This window comes from Antechinus flavipes, chromosome 3 (genome assembly GCF_016432865.1).
Source record: "Antechinus flavipes isolate AdamAnt ecotype Samford, QLD, Australia chromosome 3, AdamAnt_v2, whole genome shotgun sequence".
Classification (NCBI taxonomy): Eukaryota; Metazoa; Chordata; class Mammalia; order Dasyuromorphia; family Dasyuridae; genus Antechinus; species Antechinus flavipes.
Genome location: NC_067400.1, coordinates 11,691,290 through 11,708,579, shown reverse-complemented (window position 1 = coordinate 11,708,579; position 17,290 = coordinate 11,691,290). Strand labels below are relative to the sequence as shown.

Here is a 17,290-nt window from a genome sequence, read left to right as displayed (position 1 = left end):
GATACAGCACAAAACTTAAAAGGATATCAGATTCATATAGAGTTTCTGAGATTAACTAGCTTTGTGATAACAAACACCACATTTCTCATAACCCCAATTTCTTTATCTGCAAAATGGAGTTAATAATATCACTATCTCCCTCAGAGTTGTTGCAAGGGTCAAAACAGGTCATGGATGTAAAGATACCTAAAAACTTTAAAAGCACTATAACATAAATTATTATTTCTTCACAAGACTACCACAAATTAGGTAATAGTATTATCTTCTTTTTATAAGAGAGGAAACTAAAACTGAGACAAGTAAATGATTTGCTCAGGATCACACAGTTAGTGAGTGTTTAATAGAATCTGATCTCAGGTCTTTGCAATCTAAATCAAGCTATCTTTTCACGACACCATGTTACCTTTCAAATAATCTCTACATGAGAATTCAGATGCCTGTACTGACTACAGTTCTGTACTTGATAACTCATGGGTATTCCTACCACCTTGTCATATTTACCTGGTGACTTTCAACACTATGTTGAAACCTTTTCATTTTTAAAGTTGAAACTTTTCTAATTATAGTCTGAAATTATTCCAGGTCTAATTTTGCTTAATCTATTTATACAAATGTTCCCCAGCTGCTAAGTGTCACTGGAGCAGGAACATGGGAGAACAACACAGCATCTCTACCTGAACTTTAAAATTCAACAGAAAGATCAACTCATCAGCAATAATTAGTCTGGAGTCAACAGATGGTCAGACAGGTAGGAAGTGCCAGCTGATTTTATTAACATTTAAAGAAATCTTTAACCTCAAAAAGACATCTTCAGAAATAGATGTTAAAACCTGTTATGTGATTAATGGTCCAATTATTGTAACTCATTCCTTCTAGGTTAATATGGGCACCTTTTATTATCCAAGAAAGGAAATGTCGCAATATAATGTGTCCACTCTTTATGGCTCCTAAAATGCAAAACTCGCAAATTAAGAAGTAAACAAAAATGAAACTGAATGAATGAAACAAGAATCCAGGATCTGAAGACAAGAATCTCTTTTCTCTGATCTCTTAGTTTAGTGTTTAGTATATATGTCAGATCACAGTTCTCTGCTTTCTTTCACTGTACTGTTAGCCAGCTATAATAGGTATATGATCCTTGTCTCCCTCAAAGTATAAGCTGATTGAGGGCAAAGGTTATATTTCAGACTCCTGTATGTTGTAGCAGAATATGATATAGTGGAAAATTTGGAAGTAGTGGATCTCATTCGCATCCTATCTCTGCTTCCAGTTAGTCTCCTTTTGTGGTTCTTCATTACTAGCCTTTTAATTGTAGATGTCCCAGCAGTGGAACCAAGATGGTAGAATAAAGGCTATACTGTCTCACTTGGTGACCTGATCAGCTCTCCATAGTTCAGTCCCCATCTCTATGCACATGATGCTAGATCTAAATATCCAGTCCTAATCTCTCCAAAATTCCCAGCTTATTTCAGACATCTTAACCAGGAGTCCTATAGTCATCTCAAACAAAATATATAGTCAAATAACAAAGAACAACAAGGTACTCTCTTCTCTCCCTTCCCAACATTTTCTTCTTCTCAGCTTCCCCAATTCTATCAAAAGCATCGTTATCCCCATGTAATCCATTATCAAACTTGGTTTTAGCCTTACCATATCTCTCACCTATATATTTTCCTCTTCTCTCTCAGATAGCCCCAACCATAGCCCCAGTGCCTTTCTTCTGAATTACTGCAATAATCGTTTAATTGGTTTCCCATTTTAATCTAACTTCCTCTCAGTCACCAATGTTATTTTTCTAAAGTATAGATCTGAAGAGCAAACAATTAATTAATTATGGATCTGAACATACTACTTCCTAGCTCAGTGACTCCTAATACTCCCATAATCAAAAAGGATCATTTTAAAGGCTCCATGACTCAGGCCTTTTTTCCATTTCCAGTCTTCTTTCACTTTACTCCTCTCTACACACTCAGACAAACTGGGACCTGGGAAAGACCTTAACTTAAAAAATCCAGGTTCTCCAACTGCATCTTGGACCACTGCCAGTCATCCTGAACTATATCTTTCCATTGGATTTTGATGACTTTGGAGGGGAGAGTGAGATTGATGACTTTGCATGGTTCTACTTCACTTAAATCTAATTCACTTGCAAGTCAAGACATCCATTCTGATGTCATTGATCCTCTTTGAGAACAAAGGGCAAAAACACAACCAATAGAACACTAAATTCTCAGTCATCCTGTCTTTGTACTCACTGCTCCATAAGCCTTCCTTGTCTCCACATTACATCCTTCCTCTTTCCAAAAGCCTTTCATTTGGGGGTATATCTTTTATATACATCTCTTCCATACATTCTCCTCTTCTCCCTCAGCTAGCCCAACAATAGTTTAAGTCCTCAACACTTTTCTTCTGAATTACTGCAATAATCTTTTAATTGGACTCCATTTTAATCCAACTTCCTCTAAGTCACCAATGTTATTTTTCCAAAGTGAAAATCAAACAATTAATTAATTATGGATCTCAATCTGTTGTTTTCCTTCACTGATATTTACATTCCTTAAGGACGGGGTTGTTTTTTTTTCCTTTCTTTGTATCTAAATCATTTTGTACAATGTTTAATTGCTGTTAATTGATCAATTACAGTATGATTTTGAGCAAGTTAGATAACTTTTAGATAACAGCTTCTTCATTTTTATAATACAAAGGTTGGATTAATAAATACAAACATCTCTTCCAGTTCTAAATCTATTATCTTATGATACATCCTCTTTGGACCTCAGTTTTTCATCTGTAAAAAGGTTAATAGATAAGATGGCATCTAAAATATCTTCCAGATTTAAATATCTATGTGAATCTATGATCCTACATGGGACCTGCAACATTGTTGGATGGATGCTTCAGGAAAACATGCCAGAGTGAAATTCTGATTAGCCAGTAAGAAGATTTTTCAGCAGCAAGTAACTATAGAGTAGTATAAGTACTTTGAAAAGATGGGTATGGATAAGAAGGAGAAAAACCAAAACAAAAACATGTTCTTGATTTTGATAGAAAGTAACAAAGAGGTCGGCTCTAATGAAAGAGTCTAGGTCTTTGAATTCCAAAATCTTGGGTTGCGTTTTCCCAATGACATGAACTAGTTATATGACCATCAGCAAATCATTGAACATAAACTCGATATAAAAACATTATCATAATCTTATTCCAAATTAGGAAGCTCACTCATTATGATCTGACAATATTTTAGCACAGTATCTAGAACATAGCATGTGCTTAAAAATGCTTGGTGCTTGACTTGGCTTGCCAATTACTAGTGAAGTTTGTCCCTCCTCTTACCATCCCCTAACTATTGATGTCAAAAATTTATCTTCCCAGACGTTAAATTCATTCCTATTTTAAAATGCTATATAAAATATTACCTCTACGGAATAAAACAAACAAACAAGAAAATAAATAATGGCTAGATTAGTTCAGTATTTTATTCATCATAAGTTCACTACAAGAATTTTTTGAATGAATAAAAGAATAAATGAATGAATAAGAAAATATTATTCATGGCTTTCAAGTATTCCTATACCCAAACTCAAAAAGGCACTGTGATCTCATTACTGTGAAAGCTCTTTCTGATGACATGGATCAAAATTATTTGATATTTATTTGAGTGAATTACATGTGTATAGCACACATATGTGCTATGACTATATATAAATATGCCCCCAAGTAAAAGACTAAAGGCCATACATCACACACACACACACACACACACACACACACACACATACTATCAGACTCACCAAAACATTTGATGCAAAAAAAAAAAAAAAGACTAATGGATAATTTCCCTTCTTATCGTATTTGTGTTAAAATTTTACCATTGGAACTGACAATTTTCTGTTTGATGCTTTCTATCTCTTGTTTAGTTAAGAATTGTCCTTCAACTGTAGTTGTGAATACATTCTTTCTCATATTCTCTTCAAAAATTTTTATGAAGTTATTCTTAATATTTTGTTCACATTTCCATTCAGAATCTATTGCAGTATATGGTGTTTGTCACTGATCTAAACCTATTTTCTGCTAAGCTATTTTCTAAATTTTCCAGCAATTTTTGCTAAATAAGGCATTGTCCCCAGCCCTCCATTCGTTTATATTTTTTAATTTCTTGAGCATTGGGCTATTCAGTTTAATTGTTTCTGGCCACATTGCTTATCTCAGATATTCTATTAATCTTCTTTTTCTGTTTTTAATGAATAACAAATAAGTTTCATGACTCCTTTTTTATTAATAACTACTGTTTTGCAACATAGTTTGAGATCAGGAAATGTTATGCACCTACTTAATTAAACATTTTGTCTTTCCTATTATTTCCCTTTTTATATTCCAAATGAAATTTTACTCTATTTTCTACTTCTACAAATTTGATTGATATATCTGTAGCTATCCAAATTCCAATTATTGGCTATAGACATTAAGATTAATAATTTAATAAGTTCACAAAATTCCAGCCTCAGTTTTGGAAGGCACCTCAGAATCTATCTATTTTAATATAAATCTGTATAAGAATTTTTTTTCTGAGGCATGATAAATACACTTGAACCATGCATACTCCCAAGGAGGGACTCCCAAAGCAGTCCATTTCATCCATTTCAGTTGGGCTTACTCTGATCATTAGAGAGTTTGTCTTTGTGTTGACCAATGACTGTTCTTTTTGCAGTGATACCTATTGTTCCTAGTTCTTCTCTCTGGGACTATATTGAGAATGTTAAGGTACAACAGAAATAATGTTGAGTTTGGAATCAGGATCCTGGGAGGCAAATTTCAGGACCACTTTTTGCTGCCTGAGTATAGAGAAGCCATTAAATATCTCAATTTTCTCCTCTTTTAAGTGAAAGGATTTGATTGGATGAGTTCTAAGGTCCATTTCAAAGATAAATCTAGGATCATATGATCACTCTCCAATACAACAGCCCTTGACATTCTTGAAAAAAGCTGCCTTCTCCTGCTAAGTCTTCTCTTCTTCAGTAGAGATATGGCATGTTGCCGAAAACCTTTTCCCATTTGTGTTTTCCCTTTCTTTAGATATCTGAATAAGAAAGATTATTTTGACAATTGTATTAAGGATGAAGTACAGTCAGGATGACTTGTATGAAGTAGCAAGATTTGTTCGTGAGGAAAGTGACTTAAAATATACCTGAAAATCATTTTACCCCCAAGACAAATTCAGTTGGGAGGGATGAGGGAGAAATACATTGTGACTCAAAACCCCGAAGAGGAGATTCTATTAGAAAACTTGTTTTGGGATTTAACAGGCTAGAAACGAACTCAACTGAAATGTATTCCCCAAGTGAGGGGAATAGAAAGGAGAAAAGAGAGAGGAAGAAGAAGGCTGAACAGGATAGCACAGATCAAGACAGAACAGGAAAGAATAGGACAGGATTAGAGAGAACAGGACAGGAGAGAAGACTTAGGATAGAAATAATGAAATATAAACATAGAACAAGTTTAAGGAGAAAGATAATCAACTTAGTTTTGGACATGTTGAGCTTGAGGCTTAGTAATTTCTAGATAGATGTGTCATGTCAGCAATTAAGTATAAAAATATGGTTTGCAGAGGAGACATCAGGACTGGGACTTATACATTTGGGGGTCATTTTCATAAAGTTGGTAATCAAATGTGTGGTATTAAATGATATTGTCAATACATCATTAAAGAATATGAAATTAAATAGACTAGACAAAGGGATACCGGAGCAAATCCTTGGAAAATGTCCATATTGCATGTTAGAAAGATTTGAGTAAATAGAAGGGTTGATTAGAGAGATAAAAAGAGATATTTAAAGTGTGGAGTCATTAAAGCCAAGGAGGGCAGAATATAATGTTGTAGGGAAACTCAATCGTGTCAAAAACTTTAGAGTTCAAGTAGGGTGAGGATCAAAAATTAGGCCATAAGATTTGACAATGAGTAGATCACAGATGACTTCTGAGATAATTATTTCAGTAGAATGATAGGAGTGGAAGCTTAGTTGCATAAGACTATGGGAAAATTAGGTAATAAGAAAGCAGAAATCTTGTCTGGACAATTTCCCAAAAAAATTCATCAGTGAATGGAATAAGAAATAAGACTTGGGAACTAAATGTGATGGAATTATGAGAATGCTTTTATTTTATCGTTTTTTTTTTTTTTTTTTTTGTTGTTGTTGTTGTTGTTTTAGACTAGGAAAGGCCAGGGTATATGTATAAACAAATGAGAAGAAGCAAATAAAGCAGAAGAATTTTTGAGGATTTTTGAGAGAGAGGCTAGCAGAGTAGTCCTGAAGGAGGCATAAGTAAATATGATTGAGGGTAAAATACACATCTTACACTTGAATCACAGGATCACAATCTTGACTGTCACAGGAGGGAAGAAGAATGAAAATTTTGAAAAATGAAGAACAGGAAATGAGGAATATCTTACTGTTCAGTCTCTATCTTCTTGTGGAAATAAGAGGATAGTATATAAGAATAATGAGAGAGATAAAGAGACATGAACCATTAATTAGCAGAAATGAAGTAGAGAGGTGATAAAAATAAAAGAGATTGTTAAATATCAGTAGTAGCTCATCTGCAGTTATGTCCAATTGCTGATAAAATAATCTAAATTTTATGCTTTTCTCAAGCAATTCTCAGGAGCTCCAGAGAAGGAATAGGGGCATTAGCGGTGGTGATTTCTGCTGAATAAAGATGAAGGAATAAGGAAGTAGGTCATTGGAGAGAAGAGGTTAAGTACTTGTGTGGTCAGTTACCATAGATGTTGTCAACATAAATAATGAAGTCCTGAAGCTGATAGAAACGGATGTAGTGGAGAGTAAGATGTAAATAACAGGGGAAAAAATGGAGAAATGAGCTGAGTAAAGGTCAGTAGACAATATCAACAAGAAAATGCATGGATCTTAAAAGAAGAAAATTTATTGGAGAATAATGATAGAGAAATGATCTCAAAATCTCATCTGGATTTGGGACATAATGCAGGGGCAAAAAAAAAAATGCCTATCCTTCTTCTTGGTCTTGACAGATGTGAAAAGAAGAATTAGTGGTCTAGAATGTAAGTGATTGCAAGGAAGGAAGCATTCTCGGGGGAAATATAAATTTCCACTAAAGGTAAGAATTAGAATGAATGTTGGTTGAAAAGTCTGAGGATGTAGATAAATTTACTAAGAATAGAGCAGTACCAAAAAGCACAATGGAATGAGCTAGAAAATGAGCATACTAATTTGGAATGAACATAGGATATTATAGAACTGATTAGGGAAAAAAAATGAGGATTCTGAAGAAAATAACACCTACTACTAAAAAAAAAGAGGCAAAGATGGTAGTAGTGGGAAAAGGAAGTGGAACATTTATTAAGCACCTACTTTGTTTATGTTCCAAACACTGTATTACTATCTCATTTGATTTTCACAATCATGCTGTGCTATATGGGTGCTATAATTATCTCTATTTTATAGAGCAAGAAACAGAAATAGTCAGCAGTTAAGCAATTTTTCCAGGATTGTAAAGCCAGAGAATGTCAGGAACTGAATTTGAAATCAAGTCTTTCTGACTCCAGTCCCATCACTAAATCAAATGATCCACTACTTTATCTCTTAGCCAGTGTCAAATACTTTTTGATGACTACAGATTTAGGGTTAGAGTCGGGAGGCTATATCGTTTGAGATCAATTTTTACAGGTAGGCCACCTTCCTTCTCACTTTTTTCATTAATTCACTGAATATTCTTGTTTTTTCATTCTTCCATACTTTTATTATTTTTTCTACTTCTATGAAATAATTTTTGGTAGTTTGATTGTATGATACTAAATAAATAGATTTATTTAGGTAGCATTATCAATTTTAGCATATTAACTTGGTCTATCTATATGCAAATGGTATTTTCCTACTTGTTTAGATCTGACTTTATTTGTATGAAAATTGTTTTATACAGGAAGTTTATATAGTTCTTCAGTTTGTCTTGTCAGGTAGACTCACAAGTATTTTATATTATCTACAGTTATCTTAGATAGAATTCCTCTTTCTATGTTTTTCTGGTGGGTTTATTGTTAATATATAGAAATAATGATATATTTAGGTTTATTTTATATCTGCCATCTTTGCTAAAGTTGTTAATAATTTCAAGTGGGTTGTTTTAGTTGATTTTCTAGGATTCTCTAAATATACCATCATAGCATCTGCAAAGAGTGATCATTTTCCCCTCATTGTCTATTCTAATTCCTTCAATTTCTTTTTCTTCTCATATTGCAATAGCTAGAATTTCTGGTACAATATTGAATAATAGTGGTGATAATGGGCATTCTTGCTTCATTCCTGATTTTATTGGGAAAGTTTCTGGCTTATCCCCATTACAGATAATGCTTTCTGATGGTTTTTGGACAGATTATACTTATCATGTTAAGGAAAGCTCCATTAATTCGATACTCTGCAGTGTTTTTAATAGGAATGGGTGTGTATTTTGTTAAAAGCTTTTTCTACATCTATTGAGATAATTATGATTTCTGTTACTTTTGTTTTTAATATGGTCAAATATGCTAATAGGTTTTCCTAATAGTGAACTAGTTCTTCTTCCCTGGTATAAATCTGGCCTCATCAGAAGGTAAGGTCCTCATAATAAATCTCCTGTTCGATATTTTATTTAAAATCTTTGCATCAATACTTATTAACAAAATTGGTCTGTTTTTATCTAGTTTTCAAATAGTTTATGTAGTATTAGAATTAATTGTTCTTTAAATGTTGGTAAAATTCACTTATGAATCCATCAGACCCTGAGTTGTTTTTTTTCCCCCTTAGGGAATTAATTGATGGCTTTTTTTTTCAATTTCTTTTTCTAAATTGGGTTATTTAAGTATTTTATTTCCTCTCTTGGTAATCTGAGTAATTTACATTTTTGTAAATATCCATTCATTTTAATTAGATTGTCACATTTACTGGCATATAATTAAGCAAAATAGCTCCTAATAGTTGTTTGAATTTGCTCTTTATTGGTGATTAATTCATCCTTTTCATGTTTTATACTGATAATTTAGTTTTCTTTTTTCTTTTTTTTAGTCAAATTAATCACTTTCAATTTTATTTATCTCTTCTTTGATTTTTCAGGACTTTCAATTTGGTCTTTAATGAGGAAGTTTGCATTTATTATTTTTATAGCGTCTCTTTTTTTAGTTGCATGACCAATTCCCTAATCTGCTCATTCTCCTTTTGATTGATGTAGATATTTAGTGAATTTTTTCCCAAGTATTGCTTCCCATAAATTTAGATATGTTGTGTAATTGTTGTCATCCTCTTTACATATTTATTTTGTCTATTTCTTTTTTTAATTCAATATTTCTATTTTCCCCAGTAAAAAATAATATATAGCATTCATTTTTAAAACTTTGAGTCTCAGATTCTCTACCTTTCTCCCTAACCACCCCACCTTATTGAAAAATGAAAGCAAATCCAATATAGGTTATACATGTGTAGACATGTAAAACATTTCCATAATAATCATGGTGTAAAGAAAACAAACAAAAAAAATTCTCAAGAAAAATAAAGTTAAACAAAAATCTACTGCAATCTGCATTCATACACCATCATTTTTTTTCCTTTGGGTTTGGATAGCATTTTTTCATCATAATATTTCCAGAGCTGTCTTGAATCACTGCATTGCTTAAAATAGTTATGTCATTTACAGCTGATCATCTTATAATATTACTGTTTATAGTACTCCTTGCATCAGTTCATGGAAGTCTTTCCATGTTTTTTGAGAGAATTCTGCTTTTGCATAATTCTCATTTTCCCCCAATTTTCTTCTACCTCTCATTCAATTTTTAAAACCTTTTTGAGCTTTTCCAGAGATTATTTTTGGACCTGAGTAAAATTCTTTTCTTTGAAACTTTGCATTTTGACATTGTTGTTCTCATCTGAGTTTTTATTTGATATCTACTGTCACCACAGTAATGTTCTATGGTCAAGTTCTCCATTTTTTTTTGCTCATTTTCTAGCTCATTTCATGACTTTTAACTGTCTGTTAAAGTTAGGTTCTACTCTTGAGGTAAAGGTAACACTGACCTGCTTCTTGTTTTGGGGGCTTGGGGATTTATCACTGGCCCATGCCCATGAGGCCTCACCACTGGCCTGCCAGGGAAATGGAATTTTGCTGTTGTGTAGCTTGAGATTTGGATGTTGGCTTGCTGGAGCATGATCTGCTATTGGCTTGCCTGGATACTATATATGCTGGATGGTACTTCCATTTTACCCTATTGAAATAAATCTTTCCTATCAACCTTTGAGTTGTCTCAGGATGGAAAATTGTTTCACTGCATCCTTTTGTTGTTTCTGCACTCCAGAATTTATTTTGAAGTGTTATTTTATAGTTGTATGGAAGTGAATTTTGAAGAATCCCAATGAATTCCAGTGACTTCTACCATCTTGGCTGCCATCCGCTTTGAAAATAAATTTTAAATAAAGAAAAAATTTAAGAGTGGGTGGATGGATATGAATCATCAGTTGAGCTATCACATAAAGGCCTGGTTTTGTTGTCATGTTGTTATTTCAATGATCTATGACTCTATTGAACAGGCAAGCAACAAGTATTAATTAAGAGTTTACTATATGTGAGACAATATACTAAGCACTGGGAACACAAATACAAGCAGAAAGAAAGGTAATCTTTCCTGTTGAGGAACATGCATTCTAATGGGGAATGACAAAATATAAAAAGAGCAAAAGGAAAAAAAGGGAAACAGGAACAAAGTTTAGGAGAATCAGAAGGACAAAAGAGACAAAAGAAGATTTGGCTAGCCTGTGTCTATCTCCAAAATGGAGGTCCTCAGAAAGACTTCTTCAGTAAGAGAGGAGAGCTAGTTTGGCAGAACGAAGTTTCCAGATGAAAAGGCAATTATTCTGGTGGTGAAAGCTGAAATGGGTGTTCTCTTCATAGATGGGGACCATCATATTTACTTACCTTTTGTAGACTCTTTAATGAGTTCCTGTACTTCCTCCCTCCATTGCTTGGGCATCCTCAGATGGCAGACATTTTTTTTTTTTTGGTCACTGGACCTATACTTAGAAGCTTTTTATCTTGTAGTAAAACATGTCAGAACTGACACTCTGCTGGCATAGCTTTTAGGAGCCCAGGGGCATTTCCATTGCCATGCCATGATAATGTATCAGAGTAGAATTTTAGAAGATTCATTAGATCTCATTGGAAATAGTGTTCACAGTTTTCTCTGAGATAAAATTCATATAATATCTTCCGATGCCCTAATCCCTTCCATTTGGAAGCATTTTATAAGGGCTGATTTCTAAAGATAATACTAAGTAGAGCAGAAGATAGTTTGAAAATGATGCTTTTTTTAATACCTGCACATTTATGTTTAAGCTGATCGTAGTCCAATTTTTTTTTGACATTGTAGCTGTGTTGTTTTAGACTTTGCCAAGATCAGGCTTGTTGCATTGAATTGAAATGAATCACAAGCCATTTAAAAAAACAGAGAGATATGCTCTGTCAACTCTGATTTTCTTAGGGGGAAAAATCAATTTTTGTGATCATCAAGTGAAGCTGTGTTTCCAGATTGGGAGAGAAAAAGAAATGGAGTAAGCCTTGAGTCCTTTTAACTTAAAAAAACAAAAAACAAAAAAACAAACTTTAAATTTCACAGATATTGTTTAGACTCACAAAACTGACCTATAATTTGCTGTGCAGCATGAAACAAGAAAACCAGTGCTAATGCAATAGGAGTTGTTTAACATAGATAAGAAGAGACAGAGTTGGGCCCCTCCAAGGCAGGTCCAAGGATTTGAAGGGCTTTCCTTCAGATAGATTAAACTTGCTTTGTTTGACCTTAGAGGGCAAAATTGGAAGCATTGGGTGAAAGTTGCAAAGTCTTAGCCTTGGGATTTACTTAAGGATCTGTGTCTCCAAGAAACTGGAGGTTGTACTGTGTACAGTGGCCACACCCAATAATATCATTGGTAGACAGGGCTAAGGCAGGATGAGGATGACCAACAGGCCTCAAAGCCATCAATGAGTTAAGGGGTTGTATACTCCAAGTATGTGAAGACTTCTCCCAGAGGAAGGGAAAGATGAGAACAATTGTCTCAATGGCCATGAAGGCAGATGAAGGTTCAAACATTGAAGATGCCCATCCTAGGCGATTACCAGTTGTCTTGACTTTTGTTTTATCACTGGATTTCAATGACTCTGGGAAAGAAAGTGAGATTGATGACTTTGAGTAACTCTGTTTCACTTAAGCCTAATTCATGTACAAGCCAACACATCACCCCATGATATATCAGAAAACAAATGATGAACAAGAACCTAAAGATAAACCTCCTATAACTGAAGAAAAAAAGAGCCACTGCTGTTGCCAATGGGTTTTCTTCCTTAATAGATGTCTCCAAGCAAAGGCTGAATGGCCATTGCTTTTTTATTCTGTAGAGGGAATGCTTGTACCCATATGGAGTTGACTACATGACTTCCTAGGTTTTGTTTTTATAAATCTGAGTGACTATGTTTCATATTTCTTGAAGAGAAGTGCCATATTAACTTCCAGGATAATTCACATTTTGAATCGATGCATTTTAAATCATATAATCAAGCACTTATCCAATAATTTATATATTCAAGGAAGTGGAGATATAAAACAAAAGATAAATAGCACCTCTGATCAAATATCTTACAGTATTACTATACATAATTATAGTACTTATGTGTTACAGGAATACATTGTTTACAAAGATGAGAGTATATAAAACATAATTTGTGAAAATTATGAACTCTAACAGATATAGAAATTAAGAAAGGATTTGATTACCTCTGAACTGAGTTTTAAAAGAAGCTAAAGATTGAAAGAGGAAGAAATCAGAAAGAAACACATTCTAAGAATGAGAATAAATCTATACAAAGGAAGAGAGGGCAATGGCAAAAACAAAGGGCATTTGCTTAGATTGAGGAGTATGAGAGAGGCAATAATTTGTAATCAGCCCTAAAAATAGGTTAGAGCCAGATTGTTAAAATGCATTATATATATAAGACAAATTGATTAGTATTTTATCTGAGTTAATAGGGAGCCAGTGAAATTTCTAGGGCAGAGAAGTGACACAGTCAGACCTATTTTTTGAGAATATTTATTTGATAAGTAATGTGGAGGCTTAATTTAGAGAGGGAAAGAGAGTAAAGATAAGAATACCAATTATTAAGAGTTTATTGCAGTGAAAGGAAGTAAGGACCTAGTAAGTGGTTGCCATATTTGTTGTGATTATGAAATTGATAAGTCTTGGAGCATGAATGATCAAAGTAAAGAAGTGAGAGTTTCTCCAGGGAGCCAATTTAGATTGAGGAGTATGAAAATACTAAAGTTTGGAGGAAGGGAAGAGCAGATTTAAGGAGCGTGATAATGAGTTTCTTTTTTGTATGTTTTACATTTGTGATACCAATGGACATTTAAGTGCTGACACCCAGGAGGGAGCTGGTATATAGGCTGAAAGAGATGAAGGAGTGAGGTATAGATCTAGGAGTTATCTGTATCAAGATGATAATTGACTTGAGAGGAGCAGATGAGGAAGACATAGGTCACAGAGAGGGAAGAAAAATGAATGGTAAGCCAACAGAAAAGACAAAGAAAATGAGACTATTATAGGGAAAACAACTGAGTTTGAAGGAGGAAGGAGACAGTCACATCATTCCGTTCTAAGGAAGAGAAGTGAGGAAGGATTATAAATCCCTTCAGATTAGCATATAAAATCGAGGATCTTAATCCTGTTTCTGTCACAGATCTCCGGTTTCTGAAGACTACCCCTTCTTAGAATAAAAGCACTAAGTAAAACATATAATATTACAAAAGGGGTCATATTTAAGTGACAATATTAATTTTTTAATCCAAGATTTTAGAATGAAGTTAAAAGATTTTAAATTAATTGTAAATGAAATAGTTTTGCCTTTTCTTTCAGCTTCATAACATCCATTTTGCTGAAGTCCTAAAATGTTTCAAATACAAGTTCAAACAATACTGCAATATAAATAAATTCATTTTGAAGGCTAATTGAAATTATCAGCATTTGTTTTGCATGTAAATAATCAGTGAGGTACTGAAAAACAGCTTGATTTCTGAACTGTACTAAATGTCTCCCTACCAATTTCTTCCTACTATGACTTTGTAGGAAATCCCCCTTTTCACTGGTGTTACAAAGACAAATTTTAAGCCAACATAATTCATCACAGAATTCGGAATTAGTAAAAAATCCAAGGTTTTATCATACCTTCAAATATTGAATCCAATCTAATCCAATGCCATCAATGAACAAACATTTATTGAGGGCCTACTTGGATACAATGATGAAAAATCATAGAAACCCTGGACTATAGAAGCTTGAGGTCTAGTCAGCAGGCAGTGGCCTAAGACATAGACAAATAACCGTAATAAAATCATTACACGACAAATCCTTAGGTTGAGAACAATCAGGATGGCATGACAGATTTAAGGAGGAAGATATAACCTCTGGTTGGGGAGACCAGAAAAGGCTTGACAGAGGAGGCACATCTGAGCTTTGGAAGAAGATTGATAGAAAGGTGAGATGCATTTGCCATATTAACTTCCAAGTGCAACTGATGACTCTGTTATGGTGCTTTATGACGGTGACACGAGGAAAAAAGATTTAGAATTCATCCTCCCTCCATTATACATTTCTTTTAAAGTTCACAGAATAGAAACTTTAGAAAATTTCACTAAATATGACAACCATAAATTACACCACTGATGATTCAGGCTCCTGTTTAGCGGAGTATTTGCAAGAAAATAGAGTTACCTTAGCAACTTATCTCTCACATGGGACATGTTTCATGCCGTCTCTAGGCCAAGAGCTCTTCTCTACCAGAAGGATTGTATAATGAAACAACAAAGCTGCCAACAGTTACCCCGCAGCCCTTAGCTGAGGAGCTCTTTCCTAACTGAAAAATCGTGTGCATTTACTCTTATCAATTATTCTTGCCGGCAGTCTTGTCAGGACCCCATTATCTCCATTTTACAGATGAAGGGACCGAGACACCAATATATTAAATAACTTATTCGAGTAGACCCAGAAAATGATACTTGTACTTGGGCTGTATCTACTGCACAAAAGGTTCAGTTGAATTCAATCTTATAGTGATTTTTGTCATTAAAACAAACTTTTACTTTGCCTCTTTTGTCTATATGGCAAAAAATGAAGTTATAATCATAATAGCTATTCTTTTATAGAGCATCTATTATGTGCCAGGCACTGTGCTAAAAGCTTTACAAACATTGCCTTATTTGAGTCGTTCAACAACCCCGGAAGGTTGGTTCTATTATTATCCCTGTTTTACAAAATAGGAAACTGAATCAAGTAGGTTAAGTGACTTGCTCACAGTCACCCAACCCCGGTCTAAAATCCCAATGAACTCAAGTTTTCCTAACTCTAGGCCGAGAACTCTATTTGCTGTGTTACCTATCTGCCAGAAATAGTCAGTAGACTTGCATATTCAATTTCCAGAGTGGAAAAAAGGAAGTAAGGAAGGGAAGAGATGGAGGGAGAGAGGGAGGAAGAAGGAAGGAAAGAAAGAGAAAGAGGGAAGGAAGGAAGGAAAGAGAAGGAGTGAGGGAAGGAAGGAAGAAAAAAGGAAGAAAGGGAGGTGAAAGGGAAGGAGGGAGGGAAGGAGAAAGGGAAGGAGGAAGGAAGGAAAAAAGGAAGGAAGAAAAGAAGGAAGAAAGGAAAGAGGGAAGAAGGAAGGAAGGAAGGAATGAGGGAAGAAAGGAAAGAGAAGGAGTGAGGGAAGGAAGTAAAGAGAAGGAATGAGGGAAGGAAGGAAAGAAGGCGGGAAAGAAAAGGAGTAAAGGGAGGAAAGAAAGAAGAAAGGAGGCAAGGAAGGAATCAAGGAAGGGATGAAAAAATGAAGGAACAAGGAAGGAAGGAAGGAACAGGCACATATTAAAAACCTAATATGACCCCAAATCACAGACTATGGCAACAGAGTGATTATTCTGGATGGTCTCACCAAAAGAGACAAAGTCAAAAATGGTCTACACTACAGAATATTTGCCAATCTCCCCACAACTAGTCTGGTTAAGTTTAGAGTGGGTTTGCCACCTGGTGGGATGGCCACCAGGTAATTGAGTTTTGTTGGAATTTTTTTTGTCACAGAAACACATGACCCTGGCTACTAAGACATGGAGACTTTTTCATCACCTACAATGGTTTAAAGTAAACCATAGGTGAATCTTCTGAATTGTAAAGTATTTATCCATAGGTTCATTTTTATGGGGGTCATCAGGGTCAGGGATTGGAAGGAATTTCAGAAAATACATGGTGGGAGCTACATGCAAAGCTTTGTTTTCTGGAGATTATGTGTTGTAAGATTCAAACTAGAGGTTGGAGCTAGGGGAGATGAACTTGTGGGTCCATAGCCAAGCTGATCTTTAGAAAACAGCAAAAGTCTGTGTCCAGAATACTGTTCAAAGTCTTTTCTGCCTCCTGGAAGCTCTCAGGCTTTTTGTTTTACAAGTATAGTCTTGAAGTAAACCAAAGTCGCCTCTTTATCAGGAAGAGACCCAGGATAGATATTCATAGAATGATAGACTAAGAGGGAATTGCAGGGTACAATTTCCTCATTTTATAGTCCAAAAATGGGAGGCCTGGAGAGATCCAGTCACTTGGCCTCAGGAAGCAATTATTAGAGGCCAGATTGAAATTCAGATTTTCCCACTTCCATATCCAGTTCCCTGTCTGCCATGAAGCATTGTCTCTCTCTGTGGTGCAAGTCATAATTAGTCTTCTGTTTGAAGAGGCTGTTCTGGGCACTCACCTCTTCCCTTCCCCTCAGGCTGATATTCACCCAGAATATCTTGTATTTACCTTAGAGAGACACTTCAGGAGGGTACTTACCTCTGGAAGGATGTAAATGTCTTTCACATACATATAATCACCATCATCCATATTTGTATACATTTAAATGAGGAGACAGCCTCAGAGTTAGTTCACGTTCCTAAAATGTCATAGCTCTAGGTAACCCTGAACCAATCACACAAATTCTTATTGTCCTGAACATCTCTCTTAACCTATAAGTGGAAGAAGAGATGCCAGTTGGCAGTAGGAGAGGGAGCTTCTTCAACTGGAGGAATAGTGATAAGGCATTAGCGATGAGATAACATCTGACAAACTATAACATGATAAAATGTGATGTGATATGATACATTACGATGTATTATATGCTATGTGATAGATAATATATACCATGCTATGATATATAAAACCTGTATATAAGCACATAT

The 17,290-nt window shown here is 34.7% G+C and overlaps 1 long non-coding RNA gene across 1 annotated transcript in view; it reads left to right on the top strand.

Annotated features, from left to right (window-relative positions):
* The first annotated feature begins 650 nt into the window (after nucleotides 1-650).
* Nucleotides 651-17,290, top strand: part of LOC127558396 (uncharacterized) — a 44,484-nt gene continuing 27,844 nt past the window's right edge. Inside the window, exon 1 of the long non-coding RNA XR_007952799.1 lies at nucleotides 651-748. This is a non-coding gene — a long non-coding RNA (uncharacterized LOC127558396). The remainder of the gene's footprint in view (nucleotides 749-17,290) is intronic.